Raw genomic sequence first — 23,247 nt, 5'->3', positions numbered from 1 at the left:
TTTTTATAATTGTTAGGGTCATTTCCTGCTCTCAGCTATGAGTCTAGGATTTATTTCTCTGCTTAAAGACAAACTTGGGATTCTGAGATTCTGTCCCTTTGCTATTTGACTGAACAGGTCCCTTCCTGAGATGTTGCTCTTTATGTCACTTTCATTTGGAGCATCCCTGACCATCTGGAAGGACCAGATGGGAAAATGCATCAGGGTGAAGCATCAGTAGATCAAGGGAAAAAGATCTTTTTCAACCAGAAATTCTGCCATGAATTTTCTTGTGATGTAAGTGAGATCTACAACCTACTAACTAGGGGAGGCTTGCAGACAAGGTGATTCCTTCTGGAATCTTCCCAAGGTAAGAGCAGGAGTCTTTGGAATGATAGAACTGCATATGTCATACTGGGTCACCTATGTGTCTAGGCCTCTTATCAAAGAGAACGAGGAGTGGGTGTTTGCTACACTGGGGAAAAAACAGTAGATATGATGAGTCTAGTCATCAGGGTAGATTGGAAGGAGGGGTTTTAGTCAAAAGTTTTCAAGATGGTGAGTCTCAGTTTCCCATGGCTATTGTATCATGAACCACATCTGGGATGACTCCATTAATGGAGTCATCACTGAGAGACGGGGAATGGACTTTCATTGACATTTCCCATAGAAATGGACAAAAGGTCAGTAACTTTGTCATAGGACGGATCAGCACTGTGCTTCCTTGGGGGTCAGAGTGCTTTGGGTAACTCATATATCTTCTCCGAGGGCTGGATAGTTTGAGAGAACAGTGAGGCATTCTGATCAGCTTGGAGTTGAGGCAACTGAAGAGACCCCAGAGAACTCCCTTGTGCCTTCTACCATGTGAGGTTTCAATGGGAAGACAGTCTGCTATGAACCAAGAAGAAGATTCTCACTAGACACTGACTCTGTCAGCCCTGTGATCTTGACTTCCCAGCTTCCAGAATGGTGAGAAATAAATGTCATCGCCCAGTCTATGGTATTTCTGTGGCGGACGGCCGAATGGACTAAGACAGTTGAGAGCTAGAAGTGACCTTGGATGCTTCCCTGGGCTGCAGGACTGGTGAGGCCCAGAATCTTGGCTCCTGGGATTCTACCTCACTTGCTTCTCCCCTTATATCCCAGCTGCATCCTTGCCTTGGGCTTTAGCTGTCCTGACTGACGGCATTTTTTGAGTCTGCCAGATCCCTTTCTGCCCCAAGGTCTTTGAACATGCCCTTACCTCCACCCGCAACTCCTTCTTCTCTCTTCCCTTGGCTAAATTCTCCTAGATAAAGAGAAGTCCCATCGGCCATCACCTCCTTGGATGGCTTGCGTGTCCTATCGCCTGCTTCCTGGTTGGTGCTGGGGGTCAATTTCCTTTCCTGTCACCCCCCGTGGGGCCCTTGATGACAGGATTATCCACTGACCTCTGTGAAGCATCTACAGGCACTTGCTCTGTCTTCCTGAACTACATAGCTCTTAATATGTGCCTGTCACCATTCTGAGCACATCACTGATATCAGTGCCTTCAGCCCAATCAGGCAAGACTACTTCCATTCCTCTTTTGCAGGTGAGGATGTAGATGCACCAAGAGGTCATGCAACTTGCCTGAGGTCACACAGCTGATAAATGGTGAGTGGGGGAGTAGCTCCTGTGTCCTTATGGTCCGAACTGGGTTGAGTAGTGTCTCCTAAAATTCACACCCACGTGGAAACTCAGAACATAACCTCCTTCGGATAGAGGGTCTTTGCAGAAGGAACTGGATAGGATGGGGTTATCCTACCCTAAATCCAGTGGCTAGTATCCTTGTGAGAAGAGAAAACGCGACACGCAGAGGGAAGAAGGACGGCTGCGGTCAAGGGCAGAGAGATTACAGTGACGCACCGGAAACCAGGAATGCCATTACTGGCGACCAGCAGAAGCTAGAAGGAGGAAAGGAAGGAGTCTCCCCTCAAGCCTTCAGAGGTGGGGTGGCCCTGCTTGATTTCAGACCTCTGGCATTTGGCACTGTGCGAAAAACAAAACTCCTGTTGTTTTCAGCCACCTCATTTGTGGTCATTTGCGATGGCAGTCACAGGAAAGTAAACGACCTCGCAGAGAATGGAGGGAGCGGTTTCTGGGGTGGGGGATGGTGTTCCCACCCTTTCCCAAGAGCGGGGAGAGGGCCAGCAGGCCTGCCTGCTTTCCCTGCAAGTTCTGCCTGGTGATGGGCGTGGCGGGAGAGTCCCAGGCCTGCCAGCCACTTCTTGATGCGGCCTTTTGGGAGAGACACAGTGCTGGGCACATGACAGGAGCCCAGGGCACATGCCAAGGTGCTGGACTTCGGGAAGGCCGAGAACAGCCACCCAGAGCCTCAGTTTTCCCTTTTAACAAATGGGGCCTCTATGGGAATGGGAACCTGAGCCAGGCACTGTTTGACGCCTGGGAGTGCAATAGGCAAAGAAGTTGTCCACAGTCTCTGTCTCTAGGAAACTAGCGTTCTGGGGGACAAGGCCATGAATCAGCCCCTACATAAACAAGTGATGATTTGTGAGAGCGGTCAGGGATAGGAAGAAAAATCTCCTTCTCAAAAGATACAGAGGTTTCAAGAAATGAAACATAATGCATAAAAACAAAAAGCCAAATGGAATGGTGAGGTCCTTTGTCTGTAACAAGGATCATGCATTCCCACGAATGTTTGCGTGGTGGTCCAGACAGGCCTCCGACTCCGATGGCTGCTGGCCGGCTGGGCTGGGCTTTAGAGGACAGCTTTCCGTGGGGCCAGACTGGTCATCCAAGTCTACTTTCTCCCTTGCGGGGCCAGCAATGAAAAGGATGACTGGACAGGCTGTCTGCCCAGACCTCAGGAAGAGCAGAGACTCCCCTGGGCCAGTTCCCCAGGCGGAGCTGGCAGCAAGGCGGGCAGTTCCCCGAAAGGGCCACTCTCCTGCCCTTCCAGGAAGAGAGTCCGGGAGGCCTTTGAGGAGCACCTGACTGAGGTGCCGGGCACTTGCCGTGCCTCCAGTCTGGCAGAGGCCGTCATCCTTGAGTTCTCAGGTGGGTGCTCTGAGAAAGAGGCATGGAGCCAATTTTAGGAGCTTTCAAAACTTCCAGGAAGAACAAAAAGTGAACTTCCTTTCTTTCTTTCTTTTTTTTAAAGATTTTATTTATTTATTTGGTAGAAAACACAAGCAGGGGGAGCAGCAGAAGGAGAGGGAGCAGCTCAGCTCCCGGCTGAGGTAGGAGCCCGATGCAGGACTCGATCCCAGGACCCCAGAATCATGACCTGAGCTGAAGGCAGACACCGAACCGACTGAGCCCCCCAGGCGCCCCAAGGCAAACTTTCCAGACCTAATATGTGAGCCTTAGAGATATCCCCCCATAAGCATGGATACTCTTAAATGCAAGTAAAAACTCAGCCATAGAGCAAGGTGATATAAAATACAAAGTACTATTAATCATGGGAGAATAGACATCATTATTTAAAAATAGAGTCATTTTGGAGAGAGGAGCAAGCAGTTCTGGGATCCAACAGAACTGCGCCTCAGTAACTTTCCACCTGAGACACCTTCTCTGGTCAAACACCCCCCTTATCCACGGCAGGGTTCAAGGAGATGGGTCTATTTGTTTATCTCTGGACACACACAGTGACCGAGTCGGGGGGAGGGTCGGGGGAAAGACCTGGGATAAATGCAATGTTCTAGCTTCTTCCACACGCATCACTGAGGTTCTGCACTTCCTGATTTCCCTAAACGTTTGTTTGTCTCATATCCTTTGAAGTCAGACACGTGGCGTTGGTGGGAATCCTCTCCCCTCTGAGAAGGCTGGTCTCAAGAGCTCCCTGCACACCAGGAGAAAGCTCCTCTCCCCTTAGGGGGTGGGGAAGGACAAAGAAGGCTGAGATGGTAGGGAACATGGGAACTTGTCCTTTCGACAATCGTCAGATCACTGGCTGAATCCAAAGTAGCATGAAAAACCAAGCTTCGCTTCTTCACCAGATTTCCCTTTCTTTCCCCCTTCCTCCCCCCGCTCCCTCTCTCCTTCCTTCCTTCCTTCTTTCTTTCTTTCACATTTTATTTATTGTTTTGAGATAAAGAAGGGGGGAGAGAGAGAGTGAGATCACAAGCAGTGGGGAGGGGTAGAGGGAGAAGCAGGCCCCCCACTGAGCAGGGAGCCTCCTAGGACCCTGAGATCATGACCCAAGTGGAAGGCAGACAGTGAACTCACTGAGCTACCCAGGTACCCCCATTCAGATTTTTCTTTAAAAAAAAAAAAGTAGAAATAATCTTTGAAGAAATGTCACAAACTTGGAGGAAGGATAAGACATTTACTCAAGGTGTAAACTATCTAAATGGAATGATGGATTGTCTTCTTCTGTTGGTGAGGACACAGAGAAGGTTTTCGGGTCTGAAGCTTCTGTGCATGTATATTGACATTTTCGTGGTTGTCGATGGATGTAGGTTGACGTAAAAAAAATCAGCCACTGGCGTGGGTTTTTGTTTTTGTTTTTTGTGGTTTTTTTGTGTGTCTATAGGAGAGGATGGGTGTCCACTAAAGTGACTGTGGCCAACATTTCACAATATATGTAAGTCATGCCATACATAAGCTGTCTGTCTCATATGAAACCAGCTCTGCATGTCAGCTGTATCTCAATAAAACTAGAGAGAGAGAGAGAGAGAGAAGGAAAGAAGGAAAGAAAAAAGAATGGAAGAGAAAATAGCAAAAAACATGGGTGTGGACATCCGGCCTCCATTCTACCCGGGAGCCTCCGCTCTCGCGCGCCCTCAGACACCTCGGCCAGACTCTGGGGCGGTTAGCTTGGTTTCCTGGCTGGAATTGCGACACCGCTGCCACAGAGTGTCTTCGAGCTCCAGACAGGCCCGTGAACAGGGTGTCAGGAAGTCCGGGAAGCCATGAGTCAGCTCAGCGCGGGCAGCCGGGCCTCTGGGGCTCGAAAGGAAACTTGACCAGTAGCCGAAGTCAGCAAGGGGTGCAGAGCGAGGCGGGCGATGCTGGGAAGGCAGCCTGGGTGAGGCGAGGGGTGGGGGGCTGGCTCCTGAGCCCCCCGCCGGCGTGTCCCCACGGGCCCTCTGCACCAAGCTCCACCCTTCCCAGCAGAAACTTTCCGGCCCTTTCGGCTCTGACCACAAAGGGTGGAATTGAACGGCCTTTTGAAAAGTCAGTTCGCGTTGGTTTTGGTAAATTCAAAATGATGGAGTGAGTAATGCATGAAAAGCATCTTTTTCCTAATTGAAAAATAAGTACTGCAATTCTGCTTGCAACTCAACTTCTTCGGAAGGGAGATCGTAGCTTTCTGGGAGGGCGCTGGAGATGGAACTTGGACCCTGGCTGTTGTTTCTGCGCTGTCCTGTATCGCCATGAAACATGGGTTACAGCCAAGGCCATTTAGGAAGGAACATTCTCTTAGTTTCTTTCTCATCTCTTCCCTGCCCTTTGGGATAAACCTACTTACAGGTACAGCTTTCTATACTTGGTTTCCTCTTTCTGTCACTCCTACCTTTTAGAATCGCACTGCCCCGCGCTCCGTGTAGACCTGCTTTTCAGAATTTCAAACACTGAGAAATATATGAAGCTGCAGGTCTGTTTTCCAACACCTGGACCTTGAACTTGATATGTGTACAGCCCGCTACTAGGTGTGTGGAACAAAGAAACCCCCTGTGTATCTGTGGACTGGGACTCTCACCTATGAGACAGGAATTCTCCCCAGAGCTCTACCACCTCAGGGCACCCCCCCAGGGGTCGGGACTGACTTAACCAGACTCCACATTCACTCCCACCCCTTAGCCCCACTGGGGGGGGGGGGTCTGATGTGCCACTCGGCTGAGGAGGAGAGGAGGAGGGAAGTCAAAGGCAGAGAAGAGAGAAAGGCCCATAATCTGGTGCAGGAGAGGAAACAGAAGGGAGACCAGGAGGGTTTATGCATGTGGGGCTGCAGCCAGAGGTTGGGGGGCACCCACTGAAGACAGAAGGCCATAAAGGGGGGTCTCCTCTCATTCCTGCCTCTGGCCTGTGGTCCCTCCTTTCCAACCTCGGGACGTCGTCTATGCAATCAGCCCATCACATACATAGGAGGTGCTGCTGGGACCAGGAAGACAAAAACTGTGGCCTAAAAGCAGTTTTTCGAACAATGTTGACACTTCTCAAATATTAGTGAGCTTGAAAGAAAACACCAAACTCTTCCCTCTACGTGTCCTCCCCACTTTACTTCCTAACCTGTCTCCTGTCTAGTAAAACTGGAAGTGGAAAAAGTAAGTATTGCCAAGATCCTCCCAACGGAGTGTGCTGGACATTTGGACATTCCCTAGAAACTCAAACGTTCCTGCGGTGCTGCTTTTCCCTGGGTTAATCGCTTTGCTTTGCACTGTGAGACCAAGAGGTTAAAAACAAAACAAAAGAACCCAAACCAAAACATTAAAATTTTTTTTTTTAGAACTTGTGCAATAGGACAGAAATACTATCAAAATAATTTGCGAAATTCGGAACTGTTGCCGTATTTTCTATAGGGTTAACTTCTGAGATGAAAGACTACTTTGGAACCTATGATTTTTTCTTTTTCCCAAAATAAAATTTCCTTCATCAAACTGCAGAAATTTACTTGGGGGAAGAAAATGCCTAACATGTAGTTTCCACAATGAGAAACACATTCCCATGGCTTTCGGCCACTTTCTGTCAACTCTGCGATAGGCTTAAATTGCATTCATTTATAATGAGTTAAAAATATGAATGAAATCTTTAAATTTGTTAAAATAAAGCCATGGTTTAAACCTCACCTCCTGCACAGAAAGAGAGGATATTAGGTGGCAAATGACCTCACTATCATATCTGAGTATCAACCCCAAACCTGACCACTCATATTTAATTTCAAACAAAATGCCGCAATTTCACAATTAAAAAAAAAATTAAAAATAGACAGCCTCTGTTGCTGCAACGAGATAGGGCCGTGTGATGGCTGTGAGCATGTCTCTTCCTGCAGAGTTTCTGGCCTTGAGTCCACAGAGCCCCCGCCAACTTCAAAGGAAGCTGTAGGAGATGGTGTGTGGAACACCAGATAGCCCGAGGAAGGGGGGACCCTTCCTTTGCCAAGAGGCGTTGCTAAAATTAGAGGGTGAGGTTGTCTCAGCACGGGAGGGATCTTGGCGATGGTCTGTTTTAATCGATGATGGAACCCTTATTTCTTCTGCGACCTTCAAAGAGCAACGCTTATGCAACAACAGGAGGGGAGGTCTTTCTTTTGGAGATCCTTCCCTCTGTCTATCTTGAGCTCCCGCTGCCGATATTTAAATCAATTTCCTCTTGCTTTGGGGCTCAGCACAGATGGGGAACAGCCAAGGCACGGTTCTTTTCCTCCGGGCTTTCTAAGATGGTTTTTTATAATCGGAGACCATCATTTGCACTCCCTGTTCATCTGGGATGCTGTCATACGGACTTCATTTTGTCCTTCTCTGTGCATTTGGGATGCATGTGGGAAGTGGGTTCTGTGAGGTGGGTGAACGGTTGAGGGCAGCCTCACACTTGGGCTGAGCATGTGGTCACCTGCGATGCTCCCCCAATTTATCTCTCTCTCCACCTGTCTTGCCCTGGCAGACAGCATCTGAGCATCTGCCCCTGGAAAGTCCTGCTTTGGGGTGAGTTTGCCCCCCTTCTGTATTTTTCTTTCAAACTCTAAGTCCTTCAGGAAGGGGTTAAGTCCCTTCAAATTAATATCTTTGCTACCCTTATTTCCTCTCCAGAAATATTTAGGGAAGCGAGATGGCCTCCAAGAGGGGATGGGCAGGAGAAGCAAGGGACTTAGGAAAGGGGACCTGAGTGGGGCCACAGAGATCAACCCCATTTCCCGGACAACATCCCCTGCGGCTTCCTCAGGAGGACCACACGATGTCCAGAGACCACTGCGTGACTTTCAGAGATAACAGGGACAGTTCCTGTGACATCCGCTCCCCTCCGCCCTCAGCCCCCATCATCTCTCCTCCTCCTCAGAGGATCTCTTTTTGGCTCGGGGTGCCAGGAACCTCAGCTTTGCAGGGCCAGGAAGGAGCCAGAGCCCCTAGAGCCCTGTCCTCATCTTGTCTACTTTTTTTTTTTCTCAAGACGAAACAAACTACAAGTCCCCTTGTCCCACCAAATATCCAGCCATGGAGAACAATCAAGAAATCTGTGTTTGAAAGCAAAACTGTTCTCTTTGAAGGAGTCCGCCTTTACCGCTCGGCCCCACTGAGAGGAGATTTAATAGACCTGACCTGAGGCAGGCATATGGTACTAAGTAGGTCTGTTAGAGGTTGAATTGGTGACTTGCGGTGGTTGTCAAGCATTGGGGGCCTTGAATTCAGGCCTGTGGGTGAGCAGGGCATAGGCAGCTGGGCAGAGTTGGCCCTTAATCTCCTGCCAGCGGGACCCAGAGCTGGGGCTCGGGGGCTGGAGCGCGCGGGCTGCTCTTGGCAGAGGTTCCAGAAATGATCCTGGTGGCAATGAGAGCCTGTGGCTCTGGGCCTGCCCCAGAATAACACACTGTCCGCATATGTTAACAGACCGCCTTTTCCCCAGAGATCACAAAATGCATTCCATTTAGCGTCTGTTTTGCAACTGTTACTATCTGTGTTTTATGGACAACCAAACCAAGATACAGCCAGGCCTTTGAGCTGTGCCATGTGAGTGTGAGGGGTCAGGGGCTGTCCTGGGAGACCCGTGCTTCCTGAGTCTCCGGCTAGCACACAACAGCCTTCCTCCTTGGTCCCCACCCTCTCCCTCCCCCACCCCCCACCCCCCGCCACCGACCTCTCCAATCTCCTTCCAGAATGATCTTTCTGGTGTGCAGATCTCAGGGACTGGTGAGAATAAAAAGGAACACGTGTGTTCTGAACTCCCTGTAAGAGAGAGTCATATTAAAAACACACACACGATCTAGTGTTCAGCATGTGTGGACATAGATGAAAGGGGGCAGCAGACCCAGGGCTGGGGTTTGTGACCACACGTGGCTAGACCTTCCCCCTTAGGACGTGCACAAAAATGAAGGGCAAACCTGGCTCCTTCCCTGCTGGAGCTTCTCTTCCATTAAGCGTCAGACCATGCCTATCATGCTCCCTCTGCTTTTAAAGATGTGACCATCCCAGAATAAACAGAAAGTGAACATGCTGGATGAATGCTAAGTGCCATGTTCTAGATTATTTCAGCTGGCTCTACCCAGGCTGAGCTTCGTCCTCACTGGGCAGAGCGAGGACATTTCTCACTGAGAAAAGTGTCAAAGCCACATTTATAACATCTGACTCTAACACATATGACATTTATTTATATAGAATGTATAGTAAGCTCCACGCCCAGCATGGAGCCCAACAAGGGGCTTGAACTCACAGCCCTGAGATCAAGACCTGAGCTGCGACTAAGAGATGCTTAACCGAGGGAGCCACCCAGGCATCCCTGCCCACAAGTCTTCAGTTGTAATCCAAATGAGGGCAGATGATTTCCCGAGTTAGAATTAGCAACATAAACCCTGGAACATCTAGCATCTCCACGTGCTAGGCTGAAAGAGATCTAAGGGATCTTTAGGGTAGAGCCCAAAGCAGCTCCCAAAATGGAAACGCAAGTCTATACTGACTTTTTCCCCCCAAACATACAGGGAAGATGGCCCCACAAATTTCACTGGGAACCAGTGTTTAATGAACAACCAGCAAACATCTGCCATGTAACCATGGTGTGTAAGGTTTCTTGTGAGGGCACAGAGATGGTTATGTTACATGTTGGCCATGTGGGTGGCCTGACCCAACGTGGTTCTTGCTGATTGTACTTGTTCACAGGGCAACAACTACTTCCAATGTTTGTAAATTCTTTGTTCTCTCTCTCAACTGATGTCACATCTTTGCTTCCTAACTTGAAGCTAACTTTGCTTCGTAACTTGAACTGGAGCTGGGGGCCACTCTTGATGACAGCCTTGCACATACATAGAGGGAACAGTTTGGAGGTCGCTGCTGAGCCACTTTTTCCAAGTGCTGGGGTGAACTGAGGATAAGGCCACAGAAAGCAAAAAGTAGCCCCTAATATGTCCAAGTCCAAACTCTCCATCTGTCCCGCCAGTTCTGTCCCCCTCTCTCCAGAGACTTCCCTGCCTCTATGGAGACTGCAGTTTTCAGACTGCTTGTGCTAAAGGACACTTGATCCTTCCAGACTTCTCTTTTGCAGACTCTCCATCCAAACTGCCATCAGACAATGTTGGCTTCAGCCACTTTCTTTTATTGTCCCTGCGAAACTACCTTATTTCTTACCTCCATTTGCAGTAGTTTATTTTTTTAAGTTTTTTTTTTAAACAGTTTTATTGAGATAAAATTCACATGCCATACATTTCACTTATTCAAAGTAAAAAATCAATGGTTTTCAAAAATATTCCAAGATTAGTTTTGTGAGTTATGGTATGGTAATATAGATATAACATTAAATTTCTCATTTTTCCCATTTTTCAGCATACAATTCTGTGCCATTCTTTTATCCACAACTGTTGTTATGTAATCATTACTGCCACGTTATCATGAAAACTGTTTTATTTTTTATTTTTTTAAAAGATTTTATTTATTTATTTGACAGGGAGAGAGATTACAAAGCAGGCAGAGAGGCAGGCAGAGAGAGAGAGGAGGAAGCAGGCTCCCTGCTGAGCAGAGAGCCTGATGGGGGCTCCATCCCAGGACCCTGGGATCATGACCTGAGCCGAAGGCAGAGGATTTAACCCACTGAGCCACCCAGGTGCCCCTGAAAACTGATTTATTACTCCAAGCAAATAATAAACTAGGAATAGAAGGACACTTAATAAAGGCCATCGATGAAAAACTCTCCACTCGTATACTCAATGATGAAAAACAGAAAGCTTTTCTCCTAAGATCAAGAACAAGACAAGGAAGCCCATTTGAGCTACTTCTTCAAGAAGCTCTTGCCGGAGCGGTTAGGCAAGGAAAAGAATCTAGGTCATCCAAGATGGGCATTTCTGTTCACAGACGACATGAACTTACTTGTAGACACCTACAGTTTCCACATAAAAACTAAGAAAGCAAATACACAGATTTAGCCAAGATGCAGGGTATAAAACCGACACCCCTAAGTCAGCTGAATCTCTATACATTTGTAATGAACAAATCAAAAAGGAAATGAAAAATCAATCCATTGACCATCGCATCAAAGGGAACAAAACACTTAGGAGTCAACTGAACCAAAGATGCACCAGACTTGAACACTGAAAACGACAAAACCTTACTCAAGGAAATGAAAGACGCCCTAGAACAAATGGAAAGATGGGCCAGGCACGTGGATTGGGAGGCTTAATCATCAGTAAGGTGACGACGTTGCCCAAAGCAATCTATAGATTCAACACAGTCACTACGAACATCACCATGGTGTTTTTTAAAGAAATCAAGAAATCCATCTTCAGTTCCCTGTTGACTTTCACACCTGCTGCTCCTTGTGCCTGGTGTGCTCTGGCCCCACATATCTGCAGGACACCCCATTTCATCTCTTTCCAGTGAGGTTGTCACCCCCTCAGTCACCTGTCACCTGTCATCTCCTCATTGTGGCCCTCTCTCATGACCCTTGTATTTCTGGTCCCCTTGTATGGGCCTTATTTTTAATCTGTGGCTTTTAATGTCATCTGACCAGAGTGTATATTTTTTTAATTTATTTTTTGACTTCCCTTTTTGAGCATAAGTTTCATGAGTTTGGGGATTTATGTCTGTTTGCTCCTACATTCCCAGCACTCAGAATATACCAGGCACGTATTAGCCATTCAAGACAGGTATTTATTGAGTCCAAGAAGGAATATAAGACAGATAAGGAAAATGAATACATTTGGTCTATTGTTTTTATAATGAAACAAGACCAAGTGTCTACTACTGGGGTCTTTGCCTCTTGCTTTCCTTGAAAGAGCTCAGTCTTACAGTGAAACATGGTGATGCTAGAACAGGGCAGCTTCGTTGCACGCTCACAGATGAGGCAAGCTCATGTGTCTCTTCCTATTTAAAAATCATGTTCCCATTGAGCTGTTTTCAGATGATCAGCTCTCTTTCCAATATCCCACTCCCCAGAATCCCAGTCACTTCCCGGCCTGAAAAAATCATCAGGGTATCTTAATCCATCTTAATCTTTGATGGCAACGGACCTAAGTGCGTGGAGATGCAGTTATGACTATCGGCAGGATGCCAAGAACTTGACTTTGGCTGGGTGAGAGCAAACCTTGATACCAAGGGAGCGAGCAGACAGCTGGTAGGAAAATAATGGGTGTAAATGTAAGTGAACGTAAGGGATGAACAGTAACTGGAGACTCCCACAGTGGGAAACTTTAGGACGTGTAGACACAACTACGTGCCAAACAAATTTACAATTTTACATACTTAGCTTGTGATTTTCACTTTGATGATGATGAGTGAACAAGAAGGAGAAAAGCTGTCTGTTAAAAGATGACTCATCTACGTCTTATTTTAAATAGATCTTGGGAGCGTTCCCCTGAATTACATCACTGGCCTCCCGAATCCATGAGTTCTCCCAAAGAACAACACAAAGCCACACTTCATCTGGAGGGTGAAACATCGTGATGGCCCCTGATCCAGGCTCACTTCCTGCCTTTCTACTCTCAGGGAAGCAGCTGCTGCCCTTGGAAGGAGGAGTCCTGAGATCAGAAATGAGCACTTCCCACCCAGAGACAGACGGCTGATGCACTGCTGTGAGCTCCGTGATCCCACTCATTGGAACAGTATCTTTAGAATTCCCATGGAGTAAAATCAGTGAAAATCAAACACACATGTTTCGGGGTTTTTCTTTCAAATACGTCATTCTGGTGGAGGATAGATGTGTACCTTCCAACTTTCTATTCACCTATGTATTCAACACATTTTCAAAATGATCCACAGACACTCATGAATCCCACCCGTAGAAGATTTCTCTGAAGGGGGAAACCTTTTCACTACCATTTGCTGTTGAGAAAATGAAGGGAAGAGAAAACTCTGGCAGCTCCCTTGGGAAGCTGGAAGAACCTGGCACGGTAGAGTTATTTCAGAGGCTGTTCATTCTGCCGGAGCCCCCATGGCCACTTGCATTAACTTAGGCCAAATGACTGATTGGATGCCAGTCATGCTCGTGATGGTGACACCCCACAGGATGGCAAAGAGTCTTCGGTTGTGCCAGAATTTTGTTGCATCAAATAATTCTAGAAAGCAGGAGGCCCAGAAGCTCAAACTGGGACCTCCCCTTTGGTATGGAATAACAAAGAGCTTCAAGGGTCTGCAGTAAGTCACTCCTGTCAGCATGCGGGTTGCCGCCCTCAGCATCTCGGCCAATCTCAAAGGACCCTGAGGGAAGTCTGTTCCCCACTCATGCTCCACAGAGAACAGCATGGTGATTTCAGGGGCAAAGATGAGGGTGCATCGTGAACCAAGTCAGTGAACCTCAGACTAGATCCCAGTTTTCTTAATCACCCTGTTCACGGTAGAATTAATCATTTATTTTTCCCAAATGGACTTAGGATCACTTGACATGGAGCCTTATCTGACTCGACTTCACTTCTGGTTCATCCTTTTTACTTCTGCATCTGCAGATTCATCATGTGATGGGATCATATTCAGGGGAAATAAAAACATTAGATTTTTCAGCTCACAAAGGAGGCAGCTCACAGTTTAGGCCTTTGCTTGTTGCCTGCTTCCTGGAGGGGTGACTGTCCTGCGATCCCAGGCCTGACTGTCACCTGGGCTTAGACCAAAAACCAGGCCTCCGAGAGAGTATCTAGGGCAGGATGCCCATTTTTTGAATTCATGTCACTTTCCCATCACTGAGGGACTTTGATTTGGTCCTGTCTAAGATAGGCTTGGGAAATTTATCTTTTGTTTTTAACTTTGATGCCTCAGTGTCTTAAGACAGTCTCATCTCTGCCTTTCCCCACCTGTAGCATTGACCTCTAAACATGCTGTGACTTCCCAGTTACTGAAACAGAAGTCACAAGAAGATTTTATTGATCTACACAGAGGTAGAAGTCATGTGCCTTATTAAGGTAGGATTTCTTCCTTATGACAATGTGTTCTCTGCATATGACAGAGTGATGGAGAAATGGGAGGATCAAGATGAGAGAGAGAGAGAGAGAGAAACAGAGAAAAACAGACACAAGATCTGCATCCCACACAGAGAGAAGGGAGAGAGAAAGACAGAAAAACAGAGACAGAAAGAGAGGCTGCATATTACTTTTTAAAGCCCCCTGCCCCCATCACCAGTGTGTCTACAGTCCTGTAAAGCACCATTAGGATTCTGTGTGACTCATTTTATATTCCAGAAAATAGTCTCTTCCTGTCTTCCAAAGGACCACATTTTAAATTCCAGACTTGAGTCAAATAAGAGTCAGACGGTACTGATGCCCACCCCCACTGATTATTTAATTAATCTATACTGAGAAACTCCACATTATATAGTCTCTATGTTTAAGCTTCAGAAGGGACCGTTTTTCAAACATACATACTACTTAAGAGACAGTCTTCCTGATCACAGCCTGGTCCCTGATACGTCATCATTTGCCCCGGAAGGACTCTTACTGTTCTAGCTGCCCCTCAGCTTCTTTCTTGAAGCTCCGCTGCAGAGGGTGGGACCCGAACATAAACCACAAGCTCTTGCCGGCTGGACACCTTTCCTCCCTGCACTGGATGCTGCACACAGAAGAAAAGCCAGGTATTGGCCCTAGCAGGGACCTTCCACCCATCTCATAGCTCTTCAGCTTCCTTTGCATTTCATGCCAACGCCGGAGCGGAGGGGAGTGGAGGGGTGGCACTGTCATGTGACTTTTCTGCTGTGCCACAGGACCGCTCTGTGGCCTTGATACGTTTAGTTATTCCCTGCTAAAGCGGAATGTGTGGTGGCCAGCACCCCCACCCCTGGCCAGAATGCCTGGGGTGCTGTTTTACTGGTTTGGCATCCTCCCAGCTGGGAAGAGCTTCCTTAGGGCCTCCAACACTGAGGAGGTATTTTACATCATCCTTGGCAGACTGACCCCCATCTGCAGTCATCCTCCAAGACAAGATGGACAAGAAGTCTCATCGATGACTGCCACAAGTTCTTTAGATGTCGAGGAGCTTAAGCGTCACTCGGTAAACAGGTGTTGCATTTTGTAGTTGGGTGCATTATGTTCAGGAGAGGGGAGACGCAGATGGAGACAGACAGACAGACACACACACACACACACACACACACACACGTACACACTTGTGAGACTGGAGGTTTAAAAATCTCAATCTCAAAATACTGGAGATTTAAAAATTAAATGTTCTTAGCGTTTTTCTGGAAAATCTGCTTTGCTTCCATAAAAGCCTCAAGTAGATAAACTGAGTTCAATATCCTGTTCAGGAAGCACAACTAGAAAGATATGCCACCCAGTAAGCTACATCACACTCCCTTTCAAGCCTTCCAAAGCATTCCCTGCAACCCCCTTCCTCTAGGAAATGGGGAACAAAATTGTATATATGGCTCAGATGCTAAGACCCCAGCAACTACAGATGACCAGACTGGGATTTAAGTCTCTGCTCTGCTGGATGACTTTGGGCAAGTGAGGTCAGCTTTCTGAGCCTCATGAGGGTAACAGTAAGACCAAAGTCATGGGTGTCATATATGAAGTACTCAGCCCTGCACCAGGCAAATGCATATTCTGTACATGTCAGTGACATTATATTATTAATCTTTTCTTTTTTAGGGTGGGCATAGGAGCATGGAGATGGAGCAGCGTCAGCAAATCCTTTGCTTCCAGGTCCCAGCCTGGTTCTTTAGAAAGGCTGTGACCAGGGATTGTGCGTGGCCTGTGCTCTTTCTCCATCATACTGAAGGTCATGTGACTAGTAAGCACTTGAGATGTGGCTGGCCTGAACTCTAAGTGTAAAATATACACCAGATCTTATGAAAGACATATGAAAAAATATAAATGATCACAGCAGTAATTTTTTGCATGGGATACATGTTGAAATGATAATATTTGGCTACAATGGCTAAATGAAAATAGGAGAAAAATTCACCTTACGTCTTTCTTTTCACTTACTTGATTGTAGAGAATCAAGAATTAAATATGTGGGCTTGCACTGTATTCCACTAGACAGCACTGTTGTAGACATTCTCTGGACAGGGTCTGTGTGAGTGTGAGTTGGGCAGATGCTATGGCCTGCCAGTGAATTTTCTCTCAGGTTTTATAGGAAAATACCCTTCCCACAGAACTGCATTGTAATACCATTGGCTGATTGGATCTCTACTCATAAATTCTAGCCTTTGACCCAGAATTTCCTCAGGCTGCAGACTCTCCTTTGCACCACGGTTGCTTGTGCCACTGCATGGGTGTTTGAAAGGTATCTGAACTCAGTGAGTCTAAACACCATCTCTCAAATACTTTCAAAGCAATATTGGTGAGGTCTTAATACAAACCAGAGCTAGCCTATATCCTAGCTTAAAAATCATTCTTGATCTTCTCTGTGTCCAAGCTCTTTAACCTGGCATTCAAAACCCATTACAGGAATTCTCCCAGGAGCCACCGGTCTTCCTCTTCTTCTCAGCGGCCTGGGGTGACCTCTGAAAATGGTTCGCTATTCGCTTGACCCGGAAAACCCTACGAAATCATGCAAGTCAAGAGGTTCAAATCTCCGTGTTCACTTTAAGAACACACGTGAAACTGCCCAGGCCATCAAGGGTATGCATATCCGAAAAGCCACCAAGTATCTGAAAGACGTCACTTTGCAGAAGCAGTGTGTGCCATTCCGTCGCTACAATGGTGGAGTTGGTAGGTGTGCCCAGGCCAAACAGTGGGGCTGGACACAAGGTCGGTGGCCCAAGAAGAGTGCTGAATTTTTACTGCACATGCTTAAAAACGCAGAGAACTTAAGGGTTTAGATGTCGATTCTCTGATCATTGAGCACATTCAGGTGAACAAAGCCCCCAAGATGCGGCGTAGGACTTACAGGGCTCATGGTCGCATTAACCCATACATGAGCTCTCCCTGCCACATTGAGATGATCCTTACTGAAAAAGAGCAGATTGTTCCTAAACCAGAAGAGGAGGTTGCACAGAAGAAAAAGATATCCCAGAAGAAACTGAAGAAACAAAAACTTATGGCCCGGGAGTAAATTTGCACAGAATAAATGCAAAAAAACAAAAAAACAAAAAAAACAACAACAAAAAAAACCAAAAAAACAAAACCCATTACAAACCAGCCCTACTTTATGGATATGGCTCCACCCCACGTTAACCTCACTACCTCCAACCCCCCCTTTCCCCACCACCATCAGATCATGCTACTTAACATGGACATGCTCAGCACCCTTTTACTCCTGAGTCTTTAATCGGTATTGCCTCTTGCCACCAATCTTGTCTTCCCTTTTTTATCTACCTTGGGAGTTCTATATAACTTAAGGGTAAAGTTAAAGTCCACACTCTCTGGAAGTTTTCCCAACCCTCCCCTAGCTGGAATTGATCCATCGTCCCATATTTAAGAGCATTTTGATTGTGACACCAGGATAGAACATTCTAGTTGATTCTGTGTTAGCATCATGCAGGTGAGCATTTTTCTTTCCACCTAGAGGTGGATTTCTTTTGCATTTGGTGGTACTTATTCATCTTCTGACCCTCCTTCCTCATAACAATTAGCCCCGATTTCCAACAATCATTCGGAAGGTGCTAACACAGGAGGGCAAATTTAAGTCAAGGACAACTGTGAGCTCAGCATGCCCCCTGGAAAGACAGCTGCCCAGGCTTGTTTTGGCTCTGCACTGGGAGAATTCTATGGGGATTGATGAGGAGGGGTCAGACCAAGGTAACGTTTGAAAAGAAAAAGGGAACAATTAGGTTGTGCACATCTTTGTAAGGAGACTCTCTAATAATCATGCATGTCAAAATATTTGTTGAATGTGCATTTCAAGAAAATTTAGTATCAAGATCAAACTTCAGTCATGGTGAGCCCAAGATGTGCTTCAAATTTAGCTTATTCTGCCACTTATCCCCTCTTTCCCTTCATTGCAGATGTGACAGATGCCTAGAGGTGGACTCGGCTCTTCTAACCACACTGATTATGGAACGATCATTAAAGCCGTGAATAAGGAAGGCTTCTGGAGAAAGATAAAATTACACTTTTATTAGGACATCAAACAGGACCTTGCATGAAAAGAGCTACTGATCCAAAAGGAAAGACAATAAAGGGAGAAAAGGACCTTGAGGCCCCTCACTGTAATGGAGAGGCTGACGCTGGGCTTTCAGGAGAGCTGGTCGTGTGTGTGTTGAATTACAGGCAATTATCGGTGGTCTCCCTGTTGGCCCTGAAGAATTTAGAACCGCGTCAAAAGGAAACATGATCTATCAGAAGGGAAATCCTGCTGCATCTTTTAACCCTGTGCCAACTCTACTGGGTGGAACCTCTCCGTGATGCATTTTATTCTTGAGATCTTACAAATAGTTGTTGGTGAAAGTCAGTAGGAGGATCTTTCTCTCCCCGGTCACATGCTTTGATGGGGCTAAACTGGGGTTGTAAAACAATGCTGAGTGATTTTGAAGACTGAAATAAAACCCGCTCAATGTCTTCTCTGCCATTTACCAGTCTATCCATAAGGGAGGAAACAATATTTGTGCATAAACCAACTATATATTGTTCACCAAGACAACCCTGAAGTGAAAGACCATGAAGTTTGGTCTGATTCTTCAAAGAGAAAATGACACTCTGGTCAGTGCAATTTTAGTGTTAATTATAGTTCATTATATTCCTGGGGTATGTTTCATTTCCATATGAGCATACCAGACACCTGAACACTCACCAGTGAAAAATAAGGGAGACTAAGACAGTTCAGATGCTCCATTGGGCCAGGCCAGCTGCAGACAGTGGACGTTCACACATTCAATGTAGCATGCCCTGGGCTGATGAGAGTTGGCTCTGCTCATCCCTGCCCTCACCCTGCATCCCATAGCAGGGACACAATATGCTTGTGACTTAATAAAGCTTACTGAGTTAAAAAAAAAAAAAAAAAGAAGAAGAAGCTAACTACTTCAGGGATGACTCTTTTTAGGTTATTTTTCCAGGTTGAATTAGAATGTTGACACTAATTAAATGTGGAATGGAGCCAAATAGCTTAACATGGCTATGGTTCATTTCCTCATCTGCAAAACATGAGCATATGAGTGTATATCATTTCCAAGCTTAAAAGTTCTATTAGTTTATATTGTAGAGATGTTAAAAATTACACCATTGGGGCACCTGGGTAGCTCAGTGGGTTAGGCCACTGCCTTCGGCTCACGTCATGATCTCAGGGTCCTGGGATTGAGCCCCGCATCGGGCTCTCTGCTCAGTAGGAAGCCTGCTTCCCCCTGCTTCTCTGCCTACTTGTGATCTCTCTCTCTCTGTCAAATAAATAAATAAAATCTTTAAAAAAAATCACACCCTTGTCTCAATATTCTAGACAAGAGTCTATTTTGAGTGTTCACACAGAATTACCTAAAGGGATGATGTCAAGAATGAAGCCCTACATTAGAATTATTCCGGGAAAGCATCTTGGTTTATGATCAACTGAATTTTGTTTGGTGATACTAAGTTGAATTCTGCTTCATCTCTGGCTTCAAAGCATATGAAAACCATATTGCATATTTTGATTTCAAGTTTTCTTGTCCCAGTTAGACCACTAGCAAGGCATTATTACTCCATAAGCCTCAGCAAAGTTAAAAAGAAGATATCCCTCAGATTGTTTTTCAGAGTCCATAGTCTCTCATGGTTCACCTCCCCTTCCAATTTCCCCCAATCTGAGGAGTTTGAAGCGGCGGGAGGTGGATGGTTGGGGGAACCAGGTGGTGGGTATTAGAGAGGGCACGGATTGCATGGAGCACTGGGTACGGTGCAAAAACAAGGAATACTGTTATGCTGAAAAAAAAAAGAAAATACCCAATACTGTAGATTTGGGGATAATGATAACCACTCCTGGAAATTTAATTGAATTTAATTGTTCATTATTTTATTTAATTGTTTAAATGTTTAATTATTTAAATGTCCAAATTTAATTGTTCATTAAGCTCCTTTTCATTATCATTTCCATCCTAATGTTTACATAAACAGAGTCCCAAAACACCAACAACTTAGAACATTAGTACTCTACATGTCAATAAAGGCACAGCCTTTGTTTATGAGAATGTCTTTATTTGATGGTGTCTTGAATTTCTTCCTATTCCCAGCTTCTAGAATACTTCTTGGTGGAGAACGATGGTTGATAAGTTTGTTAAATGAATCAATGGATAGAGGAACAGGTGACTTCACTTTCTCAGACCTTCCCCCATCCCTGGCAACTTTTCTTCTGAGAATCCTTCCTTACCCTACCCCCTTCTAGCTCTGAGTCACTGAGACAGCCACTACTGACTCATGAATTGTCACTTGTGATAAAATCAATGTCTAGACTAGACACTACTTCTCATGGGCAAAGAATATGTCATGTATTGGGATTAGTAGATCTCTCAATGGGTTGAAGTGGAAAAGAAGAACCCATTTCAACTTGGTATTGACCAAAGGATACAGAGGAATATAGGTGAGATAACTGTACTAACCAAGAATGCTAGATGAGGTTTTAGTGCCCTTGAGAGTCAGCATCTGGAGAAAAATGCTCTGCGGATTATCAAATGGAAATCTAGCATGTACAACTGTCGTCATTTCAGTAAGAAATGGGGGAGAGGATTATTTATTACCATGAAGCAGAAAATAATTTTTGCTGATACCCTTGCCATTTTGTTATAAAGTATGATGAAATTTTGGGCACTCTTTCTACCCCAACTAGTTTCTTGCCTCGGCTTTTATGTGGGCAGGGTTGTTGTAATTTCTCTGTTCAAATAAAGTCTGTAGAAAGCCACAAAAGGAGATCTGGACCCTAAAGCTTAACGGATTCTGGAAAGCAGCTGGCTTGTAACATGAGTCATTCCAGTCAAGCTTTCTCTTTTGTATGTTTTCATCTGACCTAAAGAGCGGGTTATTGGATGTCTTCTGGCAGGTGCTATGGGATTAAGGAGGTAGCTGGTCAGAAACAAACTTTGAATTAAGGTTTTTTAAAATAGTTTACTAAAGTAAATATGATCGTTAGCTTAATCCCCATATCTAACAGGAGGTTCAAATTTAATAGTGAGGTTAAAAAAACTGGTTGGCATGTGTGGCTATAGGTCTCTGTGCTTTGCTCCAAGAGTTATATTTTAGTGTTAATGATGAAATTTCCAGTACAATCCTATTTATCAGGATATTAGCATTCCAGAAGCTCCAACACCTACATTATCTTTCCTTTTATGCAATTTTGAGAGAAAACCAAGTGGGGCATTAATACACTTAGAAGGGGAAATTATTATTATTTTTTAAACTCACCTTTAAAGGGAATTACAAGGTCTGTGGAGCTTCAGAACAGACTCTAACACCCTTGATTCTGGGCCATGATAAATGAATCAATTTTCACATGGTAACCCTTAGGTATTTCTGAAGATGCTTCAGGTTTCCAAATCATTGTAGAAGGATGAACTCATATGGCAGTTACTTTCAGGGGTGTCAATTCTCCCTTAATATATCTAGGACTCAAATTAATAAGAGCCAGTAACCCATGTGTCACATATAAACATGTGGATTGGGATCTATATGCATATGTCATTACCATCATCATAGACAATACTTATTACCAAAGAAAAAGAGCCCATAAGGAGAATTTGGAAAGGAAATGACATGCACTTGATGCTAAGGAGAGACTATAGAAGGGACAAAGTAAAGTAACTTTTTGCATCTAGGAATTATAAACCCCAGATTTCAGATTTAAACATCTAAATTCAAGCTGCAGTGCCTCGTCATATAAACTGAACCTGACCTTGGACAGACCCGCTTGCACACCTCTAAGGGGAGATGATTCGTAACGCCTGCTTGCTCTCACAGGAAGGTAAGGGATAAAGGAGGTAGTTCTCGTGAAAACCCTTTACAAATGCTAAAGCAGAATATAAATCAGGGGTCAGCAAACTTTTTATGTAAAGAGCAGACAATAAATATTTTAGGTTTTGTGGCTTGACTCCGTCAAAACTACTCAGTGCTGCTTTTGCAGCAAGAAAGAGGTTGTAGACAATGTATAAATGAGTGGGCATCACTGTTCCAATCAAATTTCATTTACAAAATCAGGTGCTAGGCCAGAATTGGCCAATGGGCTAGAGTTTGTTGACCCCTGATGTAAATAATTGTTTTTGTCATGATCACACAATAGATATTCCCATAGTGCAGCATGTTTGCAAGCATATTACCCTAGTGCATGTTAATATACACCTCTACATCATTTATCCACATTAAAAACATCCTGCCTTTTTTCAAGCCACTGGGACTGGTAAGTAAATGAGACTGCATCGGAGCTCTACAGGTAGAGATGAATTTTCACACTTGCACCGCAGAGTGAGAGCGAGGCAAAGGCAACACATTTGAGAGTAGGTTCTTGCTTGTTAAAAAGTCTCATCTAGATGAGGCTAATGCATTACACCTTTAAATATACATATGAATCTAGTTTTGAATTGGGTAGCAACTGTTTTGTTCATTCTGTACTTTTTCATAGACTCACAAATGTAAAGAATAGGCACCACCATAAAGGAGGAACTCTGAAAAGCTAAGAGAGAGGTGAAGGCTATCAGATGTGAATTTATTAAAGACCTTCACCCTCATATTGGAGATAGGTTATAATCGAAATAGAATAAAGCCAAGTGAAGCTAGTGTCCAGTGACAGTAAGGATTTGGGGGAAAAGAGCCACCTTCATGCACGGCGAGTTGGAACGTAAACTGGGGTAGTCATTCTGCAGGACAATGTGTCAGAATCAAAATTCTTAAAAATGTTTGAGGTTTACATTCTACCTCTGAAACTAACAAAAAAAATAAAATAATAAAAAATAAAAATCCGTGCCTTGATCAACCAGAGTCAGTTGAACATCAACAAACTAGATTATTTTTTTATTTTTTTTTTTTAGATTATTTTTTAGACTTTATTTAAATCCAAATCAGTTAACATAGAGTGATTCATCAGTTGATGTAACACCCAGAGCTCATTCCATCAAGTGCCCTTTTTCACACCCATCCCCCCGCCCCCCACCTCTTCCCACCTCTCCTCCAGCAACCCTGTTTATCTCCTAGAGTCCAGTCTCTTTGGTTTGCCTCCCTCTCTGTTTTCATCTCACTTTATTTTTCCTTCCCTTCCCCTATATCCTCAGGTATCAAAGGGTCCAGTTTTCATACGGAGAGCTGGACAGATCCGTCTACTATTTCAAGCTCCTGCA

At 45.1% G+C, this 23,247-nt stretch overlaps 1 protein-coding gene, 1 long non-coding RNA gene and 1 pseudogene across 16 annotated transcripts in view; 2 read left to right on the top strand and 1 right to left on the bottom strand.

Annotated features, from left to right (window-relative positions):
* The window catches only part of RUNX1 (RUNX family transcription factor 1), a 264,361-nt gene that overhangs the window by 189,242 nt on the left and 51,872 nt on the right, over nt 1–23,247 (bottom strand). The gene's annotated exons all lie outside the window — the stretch shown is intronic.
* On the top strand, nt 16,484–17,153 carry LOC309860725 (large ribosomal subunit protein uL22 pseudogene; annotated as a pseudogene). The gene has a single exon. The product of its transcript is annotated as a large ribosomal subunit protein uL22 pseudogene (transcript).
* LOC309860760 lies at nt 17,573–18,968 on the top strand. The gene is made up of 2 exons (XR_014309611.1): nt 17,573–17,767; nt 17,974–18,968. It is a non-coding gene; the product is annotated as an uncharacterized lncRNA (long non-coding RNA).

The sequence above is a fragment of the Mustela nivalis genome (genome assembly GCF_964662115.1).
Source record: "Mustela nivalis genome assembly, chromosome: 1".
Taxonomy (NCBI): Eukaryota; Metazoa; Chordata; class Mammalia; order Carnivora; family Mustelidae; genus Mustela; species Mustela nivalis.
The sequence above is the reverse complement of the archived record's forward strand: the minus strand, read 5'-3'. Positions and strand labels throughout refer to the sequence as shown.